We start from the raw sequence: 14098 nt of genomic DNA, 5'->3' as shown, positions 1-14098 counted from the left end.
ATTCAGAGGCCGGCCAGGTCAAGGTTAAACGGGGGACTAGGCAAGGCTGCCCTCTATCGCCGGTATTATTCTCCTTTTTTATCGAGCCATTAGCGATTGCAATCAGGAATAGTATTGATATCTGCCCCCCACTTCCAACTATGGCAAAATTGAAATTATACGCTGATGATATCATGCTTATTATAAAGCCAGTGAAGGAGGTCCAAGCAAAAACTTTTAAGATCTTTGAGGAATTTGAAGCATTAGGTGGATATAAAATTAATTTTAAAAAAAACAGAAATTATACATTGTGGCGGAGCATCTATGGATTTACACCCCAATATTTTTTCCTGCTTAAATACTAAACCTAAGAGGTATCAGGGTGTTTATTTTTCAGAGCAAATAGCTGATTTATATGACCTTAACTTTGCCCTACTTCTACGAAAAATTCAGGATTTATTTCTTCGATGGAGTCCTCTTCCATTAACCATCTTGGGTAGGGTTTCATTGATTAAAATGTCCGTCCTTCCACTATTCAAGTTCCTCTTCTCGGTGATCCCTTGTATTTTAATAAGCTCCTTTTGTACCAAAATAGAGTCTATGTTTACAACCTTCCTTTGGGCAAAAAAGACCCCGCAAATTTCACATAGCACTTTATATGAAGAACAGGAACAAGGAGGGTAAGCTCTCCCGAATCTTAGGGATTATTACTTCGCATATTTTGCACAATATATATCCAGATTAAAGCCGCAACAACAATCGAATCTTTTTATTAACTATTTTATGAATTTAATTTGCAAGGAAAATCAGATCCACTCCCCATTAACAATTTTTAAATCACCCAAATTGGTATGATATAAGTGTTTACAGTGGTTTTTCCAAAAGAGGCAGGCTCTCTATAGAAGACATTCCATTCCCGTAATCAATTCCTCAACCCCGCTATCCGGCCCTATCTCATTATCTGGGATCAGAGAATCTTCAGTAGTAACGCAAAAATGGGCCAATGCTGGATTCCGGAAAATCTCAGACTTTTTGAGGAATGCTAGATGGCTGAGCATAGCTGAAATGTAGCATTTAATCGTTAATGACTTCCTTCTTCTTGGGTCATATAATATCTTTAGTAAATTCCTCAATAAACTTGATCTGGCTCAGATATGTGAACGGAAATATGTAGTAGATGAATTGCATTTAAGAAACCTTGGAACTGGAAAAAGTGTTTAACCTCAACCAAATGTATTGATCTCGAGCAGAAGGCTATTATGAAATGGGCTAAACACGAGGAGTTGGATATTTCAGCAAGTATGTGGTCAGCAGTTAACAATCTTAATTTTAGTACATTAAGGGGAGCAAATTGGTGAAGGATGTTGTTTTTTAGTAAATGGCAACTTTATAGAACTCCACTTTTCTTATCTAAAATTGATACCAACCAATCAGCGCAATGCTTCCGCTGCTTTAACCATCCTTCAGCCAATTGGGCACACATTATACTACAATGCCCCTTTATTCAGAGGTTTTGGAAGGATATTTTCTCTCATTTGGAACGTGAATGCAGTATTCCAATAGGATTGAGCACTTGGCTAATAATACTTGGCTTTGACCCAGCCCTTCTTCTTCCAGACAAGCTTGTTAAATTATTATACGTTGCAATGGCTGTAGCTAGATCACTTCTGCTTCAGAGATGGCTATCAGATCGTATACCCTCTGTCCATGAATGGGTCCGGAAAATGAAACTAGTTAAAAAAAGTGAACGAGCCAATGCTTTACGAATTTGGGGACATAAGAAGTTTGAGAGAATTTGGGCAGCCTATTTTGATTAAGATCTTTAAATTCAATGTAAAAACTTTTTAGGAGGTACCTCCATTATCCCTGATATTTAGGTCTGGCAACCTTAAGATTTTGTTTTATTATGTAAACATCTGACAAGTTTTCTCTGAATCAGTTATATCATTGAATTTTGGAGGATTAATTATGCTCTACATACTCGCTGAGTTTTATTTATATGTTAAGATAGCCAAGGTTTAATCCATTTTTCAGTTTTCAGTTTTATTTATGACTGGAAGTGGATACTGTGTTCTTTGTCCTTCATATAAGAGTTTAAATGTTTATGCTGCGTATCTTTCTGGATTTTAAGATTTATTCCCTCTTGGTAAATTTGTGCTATTTATTAACTCTGTGTTATTATTATCACATTTAATGAATTATTATGGATGTGTTTATGGATGCTAAATATTTGTTATATGGATTTCAATAATAAAAAAATAAAAAATAAATAACTAAGAGTGCAAATTTGAGGACATCCTTGGAACCGTACATTCCATTCAGCTAGTTTCTGTCCAAGCTTCTGCTTTTCGGGATATCCATGGTTTTCAACTACAAATTGTGCAACCCATGCCAGTCTTTCTCCGTGTGCATAGTTATCACTGGTATTTTATCTGAATTTGATGGTGTTGCAATCCAGGAAGTCCAAAATTGACAGATATGGACTTCAGTTAATTCTTATTTTTGTAACTACTTATCTTCGCACAAGATTAAAACAAAATGTCACCATTTATTTATCCTTTATTAGATAGGGTCAACATGTTTCAGACATGTTATGCAAAACAAATGGTGATTTCATGTGAGGAACAAACTCCCTACTTTCCTAAACCTTTTCAAACTAAAGGGATGAGCATAATGCTATGTCGCAAGAAGATTTTGCCACTGCTCGTTAAAGTATGGCGAATACCACTGCACCGTAACTGTTTTCCCAATTCTGGATTTACAATTGCACTTACAAGTACATTAAGTACTATTTTAGGTCCAAGGATGTCAATTTACCCAAATGCTAGGAGTACTGGACATAAACAACAACAGGAATTCCCAAAGGTGTGTTGCAAAACAACCCCCCATTCGCAAACTGTCCAAACACTTGTCAAATCACGAACACAGATATACATATATATACATATATATATATATATATATATATATATATATATATATATATATATATATATATATATATATATATATAATTTGATGAATATAAACCATATATATATATATACACACACACACATTTATACATATGTATATATTAATTTATACACCATACCTATATGGTACAATCCGAAAGTTTTCTAACAATTTAAAATATCAATGCTAATTTTAAGTGACATTCCTAAAAATAAATCATCAGATATTAGATCCACATATGATCAACTGAGGCTTTCAAAATTCCAACTTGACCGAATTTATGCCTTATATTTTCCGAAATATGTAGAGGAAATAACAACATGCCCCATTTCAGCCCCAACGACAGTTTGCAGGATGCTCTATGGAGTGGTCACTGAAATACATAGTGAACCTGATCAAACTTCATATGCAGCACCTGTCCCAAATGGGAGTCCAAGTGCCAGTTTAAAGATAAACCACACGTTTTGGGCAGTGATATTACTACAATTGTTCAAAACTGTCTCCCAAACCTACATCAATTTTCAATTAAAAAATCATGAACAAAGACATAGGATAATATCTAATGACATAGTTATTTGTGAAGAATGGGCGGTGGTGTAGCCTCAGGCAAGCATAGCCTTTTGTAACAAAACATTACAGTCAATTAAGTCACGTTAGAGCGCTTCAGACAGGGTACTGCTATTGTAGCAGGTAAATAGCACAAACCTGTGTGGGCCTGGGTTCAACAGCTGTGTGTTGTGGAGTCGAGGAGAAAGACCTGTACAACTTCTGTCTGTTAAAAATGCACTGAGACTTATTCTGGAAAAGAAAACAGATGATCATATAGGAAGATGGGTTAAGAGCGTGTTGAAGGGGTTCAGCAATGAGTTGGAGACATCTTGTGAAAGTGGTTGACACGTAAAGGAGTGTGTTGGAAGGTTGTTTTGGTTGTATAGCAAAAGTTCTTATTTCCACAAAATTGAAAAAGTAAATCCCTTCAGCTGAAATGTACCAAAGACAGCGCGACAAATGAAGTAAGTAAAACACAATCCTGAAAAAAAGTTGTTTTTAGTGACAGACACAAACCCCAGACCTTCAATAAGAAAGTGTTCCTCTGTCTGCATCTATGTAGTGGAGGAGGGGATCACTATTAATAGTTGAAGTGGTGGCAACCCCTGGATCCTCTCAACTTTATTCTGGGACGATACTCCTGCAAAAGTTAATTCCCTCTTCATCCCTCGTCGCACCAGCTGGGCCGTCCATCACCGAACAATATGGCTGCTCATATATTTTGGAGATATCCTTGATATACAGAATTCGCAACAGGTGACTTTTCCTTACACAGAAACAACACATTTTTATAGCTGTTTGGAGAAGTATTTATTAGCTATATGAATAAAAAAATCTGTTGTGAGCAACATTTATCAGAAATAAGCATTAGGGTCTCTCTTTCCATAGTTTAACTAACATACATAAACCTTTTATTGCATGACTTTAAGTCGTCACAGTCAGAGATGATACACGTCCCATGCAGAGACTGTACACATTTGTGGTATCTATTCTTCTGCAGAAAACACAGAATTTGTAGTTTCTACACAGTGTGGACATTTTAAAAATTATCAGATGTTTTGGCCATTTGCAAAGTTCCCACATATTTGTAATCACTCCTTGAGGATCCAGGAAGAGACAAAGGCAGAAGCATCAGAAAGGAAGAAGGCATGACTGGGGCAATGAAGTGGGGTTGCAGCACTTAGTGTCATGATAAGAAGTTTTTGGGGCCCCGGACAAGACGTATTTTGGGGCCCCCGTTTAGAACAAGTTTGAAGTTTTTTAAACATTGTCTGCTATTTCAAGACCTCATCATGCCAAACAATATTCAATAGTACTTCAAGCATTGGGTCACTCAGAAACATCTGAAATATGTTTTTTCTCATTCTCCCAAAATCCTTAGGTTGACATTAGGCAGAGAGATAGAGAGATATAGGTAGCGGAGAGGAGTGAGGAGGAGAGTTGGTGAGTGAAAGAAATAAACAGAGGTGAGATAGAGAGAAATATAACTTTCCCAGGGGGCTTCTTGACAGATAAAGGCCCTGGACAACTGTCCACTTTGCCCATGACTTAAAATGTCTCTGGCAGCAAGTTCCATCAACACAAGTTGGCAATGCAGATGGTGCTGTGAGGTGCTAATTTATTGTCATGGTAGGCTTGATCAGTTGTAGAGTCAGCTGAGCTGTGGACTCATGCATTGAACGAGTCTGAAGAGAAGTAATTGCCACCGGCATGTGTCGCATTTATACTCACAGGGACTGAACCTTGTAACTGTGCATGTGCCTAAGGGCAGATGAATGCATAGGAGGCAGCCGCGGCCCGTGGAGGGAGTTCCGTGGGGCGGAAAGGCAGGGCGGGGGAGGGGCAGGGTGGGGGGTTCTAAAAACCAGAATATGGATAATTGCAGGTAAGTAAACAATAAAATAAATAAAACGAATTTCGTTGCGCGCCCTGCATCGCAAAATGCGATGCAGCGCGCGCAACGCAATTAGTTTATTTATGTTATTGTTTACATACCTGCAATTATCCATATTCCGGTTTTTAGAGAGGCCTCCTTTTAACTTTGCTTTTCAGAGCCTGCTGGAGTGAAGGATTCCTGCCAAAATGGCCTGAGTCCCATATAGTTCCCATTTTTAAGAAGGGAGACCACAATAGTCCTGGACAATACAGAACTATCTCTTTGCTGGACTCTCTAGTTAAGGTGGCTGGTCGCACCCTTCTATGCAGACTGCAGGACTGGGCAGAGTCCAACAGTATTATTTTGGATTTGCAGTATGGGTTACGGCCAGGCGTGGGCACTACAGAGCAGGCCATTATCTTTAATTTACTTATTGGAAAATATGTACACTTTAAAGGAGGCAGTCTGTTCTTAGTATTTGTAGGCTTATCCTCGTCTTTTGATTTTGTTTTACACGATATATTATGGCCAATTATGGCCAACATGGGTGTAGAGTACACAATTGTGAACTTCCTCAGAGACTTGCATGCTTCTGGCTGGGGCAGAGTACGTTACGGCCTAAATGGCGAATGCACCCAGCCATTTAACATTGAAAGAGGTGTACACCAAGTCTGTGTACTCTCCCCTTCTTGTTTAACCTCTACCTCAATAGTGTAGGTAGTATTTTAGTAAGTAAGTGCACAGACTTACCCCAAGTCGGACACCATTCGATTCTGGCACTTTTTTACGCTGACGACGACGTTTTAATGACTTGCACTCCTATTGGTCTACAGCGATTAGTTGATGAATTTGCCCAGTTCATGCAGAATCATGGCTAAAAAATAAACATCAGTAAAATGTTTCCAAATTAAATTCGGGAAAAGAGCTACCAATTTTTGTGATATTGTCATTGAGGGTTCTAAAATTTTATTTACATCTACTTTCTCATACCTTAGGCATTTCATTTTACAAAGATGGGAGCTGGATGAGTTCAATTAAATCAAGGAGGCTCCAATTTGTTAAAACCACCAAGGCCCTGTTGAAGTTCGCTAGGAAATTGAGCATCAAACATCCAAGGGAAATGAGGACCATCTATAAGGCCAAATGCAGACCAACCACCACATACGGGTCTGAGCTTTGGGGACATGTGAATGCCGATTTACTCCAACTAGTAGAAAATGCATTCTTAAGGAACCTCCTTGCCCTCCCGAAAAGCTGCTCAACTTTCGTCTGCCACTCTGAACTGGGAGTTCCTTATCTAGCAGATGTGATCAAGATTCAGACAGTTTTACTGTGGCACAAGATTTAGTCTTCTGATCATACTGTGCTCAACCGTTCCATCATAGAGCAGTGTCTTCGATCTGCGTCCACATTTAAGATCCCGTGGCTCAGATTTGTGCATGAAGTTTTGGTCGATATTGGCCACCCTAAATTTTTTTATCACCCAGAGCTCTTGATTAGATTCAATAGGAAAACCCTTAAATTGAAATGCCTATCACTGCTTGAGGAATCAAGGTTACCTATAGAGATTACTAAACCTTCTGTCTTGAAGAACCATATGATTTTGACCAGTTATAATATGCAACCTTACTTAGTTTACATGTACAATAGGCACCACAGATTTGTGCTGACCCATTTTCAGCTGGACATTTTCCATCATTTAACCAGCTTCCCCACCATTAATATAGCCTTATAGCCCGCCGTATCGGGCTATACCGGCTGTTAAAGGCCCGCTGCACCGTTAAAGGCCCGAGCCAAAGGCGAGGGACTTTAACAACAGCAGCGGGACTTTAAAAGCCGGTATAGCCCTGCTACGAAGGGCTATAAGGCTATTAGAACATTCTGCCACTAGAGGGCAGAATGTTCTACCAAAACAAAGCCTTCAGGGAGCGCGAGGGGATTCAAATCCCCTCCGGCTCCCTGAAGTCTTTGTTCACAGCCAGAGCTGTGAACAAAGACACATTGGAATGTTGGCGCTCCGGGCTTATACCAGCCATTAGAAGCCCGGAGCACTCCATTGTTTTCAATGGAGCTCCCAACATTCCAATGTTGTAATAATTGGTAGCACGACCCTGTGAAATGCCCATGCGATAATATTTCCATATAGAGTACCATTCATATTCTCCTTTTTTGCAAATTTTACTCAGGCCTGAGAAAATGTTTTATTGAGCCTTTACGGAAACAACTTGGATTTGTACAATGTCGACCAGCCTTTATCTATCTGCAACCGCTTCCGAATTTGTATGTATGTGCTGCATTGTCACGTTTTTATTGACTGTCATGCTGGAGGCAGCTGTAGAAACCTCATTGATTAGAGGGGGATGTCTGTTTTTAGACCTGTGTTTTTATTATCTTTTAACTGAATTTCAACCATGATATTGTTATATTTGTGTAGCTTTTATGATTCACTATGTGAATTAAAATAAAGCTTATTTTGACTTTTTTGACTTGAGTCAAGGAGCGTAAGGGATCAAAGAAACTTGCATCAATAAACATTGAGACTGAATAAAGATATTTGTGACAACTGATACATTGATTTCATGGCAAAAATAGGAGCTGAGGAGAAATAGGCATGAGGTGGACAGGCCCTAAATATTTTAAAAAAATACTTACTATCCATTCTTAAATAATGAAAATAAACGATTGTAGTTTATTGTTCTTTGTTTCATGTATTTAGTATTTGCCATTTAATCCAAGAATATTAATGAACACACATGTGAAATGTTTTAACTCTGTTTGGTAGTAAGTCAATACTTGATAGATATAAGTAGTTATTTGCTGGCATACGTGGTGTAAAAAATTGGGTTATTAGTTGAGAGGGGTGGAAGCCCTCCTCAAAAATAAATACAATCCTTGTCACGGTGAACCACAAAAGTCAATAAATAAGCCTGTGCTTTACTCTCTGGTAGCTTAGGAATAAAAGCAGTCAGACATAACTTAGAGGCAACGTGTAAAGTATTTATGCAGTACTCAAACAGTAATAAAGTGTAAATACATCACAAGAATAAACCAAAACCATTTTGAAAAACTAGTTAATTTTAATAAATGGCAACTTGACAAAAATCCAATGAGTATAAAATGGATATAAGTTTTTAAAGTTGTAGGTGAAATTAGCACCATAAAGAACAAAGCACCAATTTGGGTTATGTTGTCACTCTGGACGGAGGTAAAGTCATACGTTCAGGCCGACTGTGATGGAGCGCGGGCTGTATCCAGGGACCAGGTTAGTCCGCTGAAAAGGTTTTCCAGCTTTAGTCCACGCGAGGAGCTGCAGGTGACGTTTTGCATTGGCAAAGGCCATGAGGAGTCCATTGCCACCACAAGGAACATGTTGGGAGTCGCAGACAGTCGCTGTTAGGCACAGTGCAGTCACCACTGGAGCTTTGCATTGGCATTCAACACAGACTGTCATCATTGGTGTTGGATCTCTAGGCTGACGCAAAGAGCAGGTCATTGCTGGAGATTCATGTTGGCGGGAATCAGGGATGGTCAATGTTTGGTGTGAAGAGTCCACCTCACAGATGAGAGGAGCCCAAAACATCTGGTCTGGTGATGTAGTTTTAAGAATGTCATTGGGTTCAGGAGGCGTGCACCCCATATGGCACTCAAGGTTTCAGGACGTGGTGGGCACCCTTTGGGGCTCAGGACTCACTCCAGCAGGGGCCAACAGCAGGGCTCAGGCATGTTCAGGCAGGTCCAGTTGGTGCAAGCAGATGCAGGGAGGCATCTGGAAGCTTGTCTGTCCTTTCAGCTCAAACAGCAGGTCAGCCAACTGACCCTTGGAGTCATTTCTGGGGAGCCTGGGTTCAAGGCAAGAAGGTTTAGTCTCCCTTCTTCAGACAGCAGGGCAGTCATTCTTCTGAACCTTCTTCAGGTCCAGGAGTGTGCTGATGAGAGGTTCTGAAGTTTCTATTTTTATCTTGAGTGCCAGGCTGTGAGTGGGGTGCACCTTCTGTCTATAACCTTCCCCCTTTAATGGGTTTAGGTCTAAACTGGAAAGGCTAACAAAGGCAGGCAAGCCTATCTATGAGCTGTATTTGTCAGTGGCAGGGCAGGCAGTCCTTAGAATCATGAATAAGATAGACAAGATCTGAGCTATACTTCAAAGCTCAGAAAGGCTTAGTACAACCCAGAGGACATCCTGCTCAGCAGAATAATGCCCTACCCCACACCCAGGGAACAAATACACACAACACTGAAGAAGAGCCATTCATAGGCACAAGGGCACTGGACACTGGCAGAATGGCACATTTGGTTTAGCCAGAAAAATACCATCATTCTAAAAGAGGCCTTCCCAAAATATTAACTTAGAAATCTGACTTTACCATTAAATAGAAGTTACATTTATAATTCATTTGAGTGGAAAATGAGTTTCTGTATCTGCTCCCAAACTGAAGTTATTACTTGATAAGGTAACTCAGTGTTATTCTTTGAGAGAGAAAACCTTACAACAGTCAAAAGAAACTTTAGGAGTTTTTCACTGTCAGAACATGTAAAACTTAAATACTCATGACCTACTTTTCAAATACCATGAATCCTGCTCTAGGTGTAGTTAGTGCCTTCCTGAGGGGTGACTTATACGTTTTTAAATGGAAGGTTTAAGATTGGCAAAAGGTTTATTTTGCAGGGTCGAAATGACAGTTTAAAACTGCACTACAGGCTGCAGTGGCAGTCATGAGACATATTGGTAAGTATAGTTCAATTTTCTAGGGTCTTGTAAGTGAATTAGATATCCCAAATAGGTGTAGGCTAATTTTACCATGTTTAAGGGATAGAGCATACGCACTTTACGGGGAACAGACATTACAACGCGGTTTTTACCACGCGCAGCTTTTACATCGCATGCGTTACAACGCATGCGATGTTACAACGCTATGCCATTACAACGCAAGTCTTTACATCGACTTGCGCTAGATGGCGTGCTAACATTACAAATAGTGTGGTTTACTATCCCAACACCTTCCCTACTGTTAAGTGGACTGGAGTTGGAATAGTAAATTACACTTTTCTAATGTTAGCACGCCATCTAGCGCAAGTCGATGTAAAGACTTGCGTTGTAATGGCATAGCGTTGTAACATCGCATGTGTTGTAACGCATGCGATGTAACTGCACGCGTTGTAATAACACGCGTTGTAATGTCATACATCCGCACTTTACCACTGAGCTGCAGTAATAAGGTGCACAGAGTCATAAAAGCTAACATAAACGAGTTCCGCAAAACAGGGCAGTGAAGGCAAAAAGTCTGGCGTGAACCGTAGAAATGGCCCAGTCCAACACGTGGGGTTTTGGCATGTGAGGTTTTTAGAATAAGAAAAAACTCAAGTAAACTTTATGTATAAATAGGTAGTAATTAATAGCATTTGTCAGAGCAGATTGATACAAGGGTGGAGAGTATCGTTAGTGAACTCTAAATATTAGTAGTTTGTTGTATGTGCTTATTATCTTCAAAGGGGACTGTGATGGGTTCTGGATATAGTAATAGAATAGGGTCTGGGGCAGGTTACTAGGTGCTGAATACAATTAGTGAGTTGAGTTCTGGCTATTCATGAACTCCAGATATATCAATAGAATGCAGATTTTATCAAATTGCTCTTGCAGTTAATAGATTGGGGTTGGTTATCATTAGTTGGAACTAGATGTTGTCTAATGGTTTAGATGTTGTTTGTAGGTTCTAGGGTAGGTTACTAGGTGATAAGTTTAATTAGCGGTAATGAAGATTGGTGAGGGCTGGTTATAGTAGGGTTCTAGAGGTAAGGTGAGGTTCTTACAATTATTTGATGGTTGTTGGTTATCATTAGTGGAGGTTATATGTTGGCCGGTTGTTTTGGACATCATTGGTTGGGATTTGAACATCATCAGTCAAGTCATGGAGTAGGTAGGTTAGCCCGTATTATTGCAGCTTTATGCAAACAAAGAATAGGTCAATGGTATGATTAGTACGATTTAGAAATAGATTGATGGGTTTGAGCGACACTACTAGATTCTAGGAGCGGGTAGTTTGGTGAAAAATTCCAAAGTGGGTTTTAGGGAGCGACAGAATGGTCTCTTGTAAAGTATTGATTGGGGTTTGAAATTACAAGTGGGTTCTAGAAAAAGACTTATTTTTGTTGCATAGTGAGAGTGGATTTGGTGGCCAGACAGATAAGCGTCAAGGAGCTTTCTGTGTTTATTTTGCTTTCAATGACAAACTCTTGCTGTGCTTCAGATAGCTTGATGTTAACAAAGCAACAAACTTCTGTAGAAATATCACCCAGCTCAAGGGCATCTTTAATAGGAAAATAACACTTGGTTGTTTTTTTCCCTTCCTTTATTTTCATAATCTCTCCCTGATGAGACACAACATTAATTACAGCAGTTAAATGGAGCCAGCATTCACCACACACTCTGTTCTCCGCCTTGGCTGACGCTACTGAAAATTCATCCATGGAATGAAAAAGCAGAAATATGCAATGGGATTATTATTATTTAGGAGCGTGTCAAGTTGACAAGAATCAATATTTTTGTCATTATGCTGCTTGTTTTTTCCCCCTTCATAATCTTGCTGTCGTGTGAGCCTAATTGTGTTGTTTCCTCTTGTGTGGAAGTAAATCTTATCTGTTTTGGATTAAAATTCAATGAAGGTCACCGCAGCTCGATGGCGTATCCCTGCTCCAGCAATTAATGTTCATTTAGCTTTGATAAATTGATGCATTCCCCACAATAGGACTGGAGTTGGTTTCAGGAGCAATAATTCTTATGCGCAGTCAATGATTCCTGCTGTGATAAAGTGCTCTGTCATGGCTGTTAGTCATCTGTCATGTCAAGGTTCTAGGCATATGGCTGCCGGCATTGATCCTGATTACTGAAGCCGCTGGTGTCAAAACTATGGTTTATGCCTTCCGCTCAACCATTGTTCAAGAGGTCCTGCGAGGGAGGCCATTTCTGAGTGCAGCGAGGGGTCAGGCTGGTAGGAGGCAACTCATTATTGACGCCCTATAGCCTTCTATTCACATCACTGGTTTCCTAACAAATAGTACCATGGTGCAAAATTACTAAATATTTCAGGCCCCAACATGTAATTTGTTTGCATTCTTTGTTAGTCGCCTGATCAATCAATCAATCAATCGAGTTTCTTGTAAAGTGTGACTACTCAACCGTGAGGGTCTCAAGGAGCTGAGGTGGGGGGTCTGCGGTGTAGTTGAAGGGCCAGGTCCCGAGGTCCTTCTTGAACCATGGCAGCGATGGTGATTGACTGAGGTGCAGAGGCAAGGAGTTTCTGGTCTTCGCAGCGAGGTAGGAAAAGGCCCTTCCTCCAGCTACGGTCTTGCGTATCCGTTAGACGGTGGCCAGGGCCAGTGATCAATGTGTATTCTTTCTCTATTAATCCACGTCTTTTCATCTATCGACAGGCTATTCCCTTTTTTGTTACGACAGTACAGGAATAACATATAGGATCTTCAGATCTGTCACTTTTTTCTGATGGATGTTTCTCATAAATGATTGCTTTGTTCTTATGTTTGGTTGTTTAGTATCTTCTTAGTCTGATGACCTGGTACTCGCATCCCTTCCTTGGCACACTTCGTTTTTCATAGCAGTCCTTTCCCGATGGCTCTAATTACTTTCATCTATTGATGGGTTTTCCCTTCATATTCGTCTACTGCTGGTCAACTGATCCAAGATGCTCTTCTTATTTTGCAAGTAGTTTATCCATCTAGAGAGAATACCCACACCACAAACAAGCCAGGAGCAGCTTGCCACCAACTGTCAACTCCAGAACCCAGAGCCCTGATGACACCACAGAACACATGGGCGGCATAAAGGATTCTGCAGTCATAAATCCTATTACACCTATATCAGCTACTTTATACCCCTTTAGTATGACATCAGATGCCACCAATTGTAGCTCAGGCCATGTGGCAAGAAACAACTCTCTGGGAATGATAAAGAACCTGTGTCAACCATCAAAGACACATTGCTTTTGGGCGTACCCTCCTCCTTTCACCACCCTGACCAGTTTCTGCTTTCACACCCTCGGTATTATTCACACCCTCAGTATTCTCTTCCTGCACCGTAAGGACTCTGACCTCTGATTTTTCCTCTTCCACAACAGCAATTTTCTTATCTATCACCTTGCACATGCATGCCAAATGACCCTTTTTGCCACATTTAAGACAGTCTTTTCCATTGGCAAACCAAAGCTTTGAATAGGCCATGTGATCATTTCTTGCACACCTATAGGAAATGCGAATCGAAAGCCTACCCTGCCCAGGTGCAATACCTCTTGTATTATTGCTTCTGAAAGACCCACCCTGTGCAGACTTTACTACATACACTTGTTCCCTATTTTCAGATAAAAGAGCATCATAAGCAGATTTACTGCCCAAATTAATGTCCTTCAATTCCCGCATGCATTTTACAGACTTCGCCACCATTGCCACAGCATCCTTCAATGTGGCATTCTTTGCAGCCCAAAGTCTCTCCTCTGTCTGTTTGCTGTTGCACTGCACAATCAGTTGATCTCTTATCATTTCCTCAGTCATTAACCCAAATTGACATGTTGCAGAAAGTTCCCTTAACCGTGCTATAAAGTCATCATCATCAATGGACTTTTCCACTTGTTGGGGTTGCGTTTAAAATTTATGGTGGCGCATAACCATATTAGCGTATAATCAAGTGGGGGACAAAAGAGCTGGTTATTTAAAGAGGTCCTGTTCCTGTGC

General features: G+C 40.2%; 1 protein-coding gene across 2 annotated transcripts in view; it reads left to right on the top strand.

Moving 5' to 3' along the window:
- Positions 1–14098, top strand: part of ASTN2 (astrotactin 2) — a 2498474-nt gene that overhangs the window by 288548 nt on the left and 2195828 nt on the right. The window lies entirely within an intron of this gene.

The sequence above is a fragment of the Triturus cristatus genome, chromosome 1_2 (genome assembly GCF_964204655.1).
Source record: "Triturus cristatus chromosome 1_2, aTriCri1.1, whole genome shotgun sequence".
Classification (NCBI taxonomy): domain Eukaryota; kingdom Metazoa; phylum Chordata; class Amphibia; order Caudata; family Salamandridae; genus Triturus; species Triturus cristatus.
The sequence above is the reverse complement of the archived record's forward strand: the minus strand, read 5'-3'. Positions and strand labels throughout refer to the sequence as shown.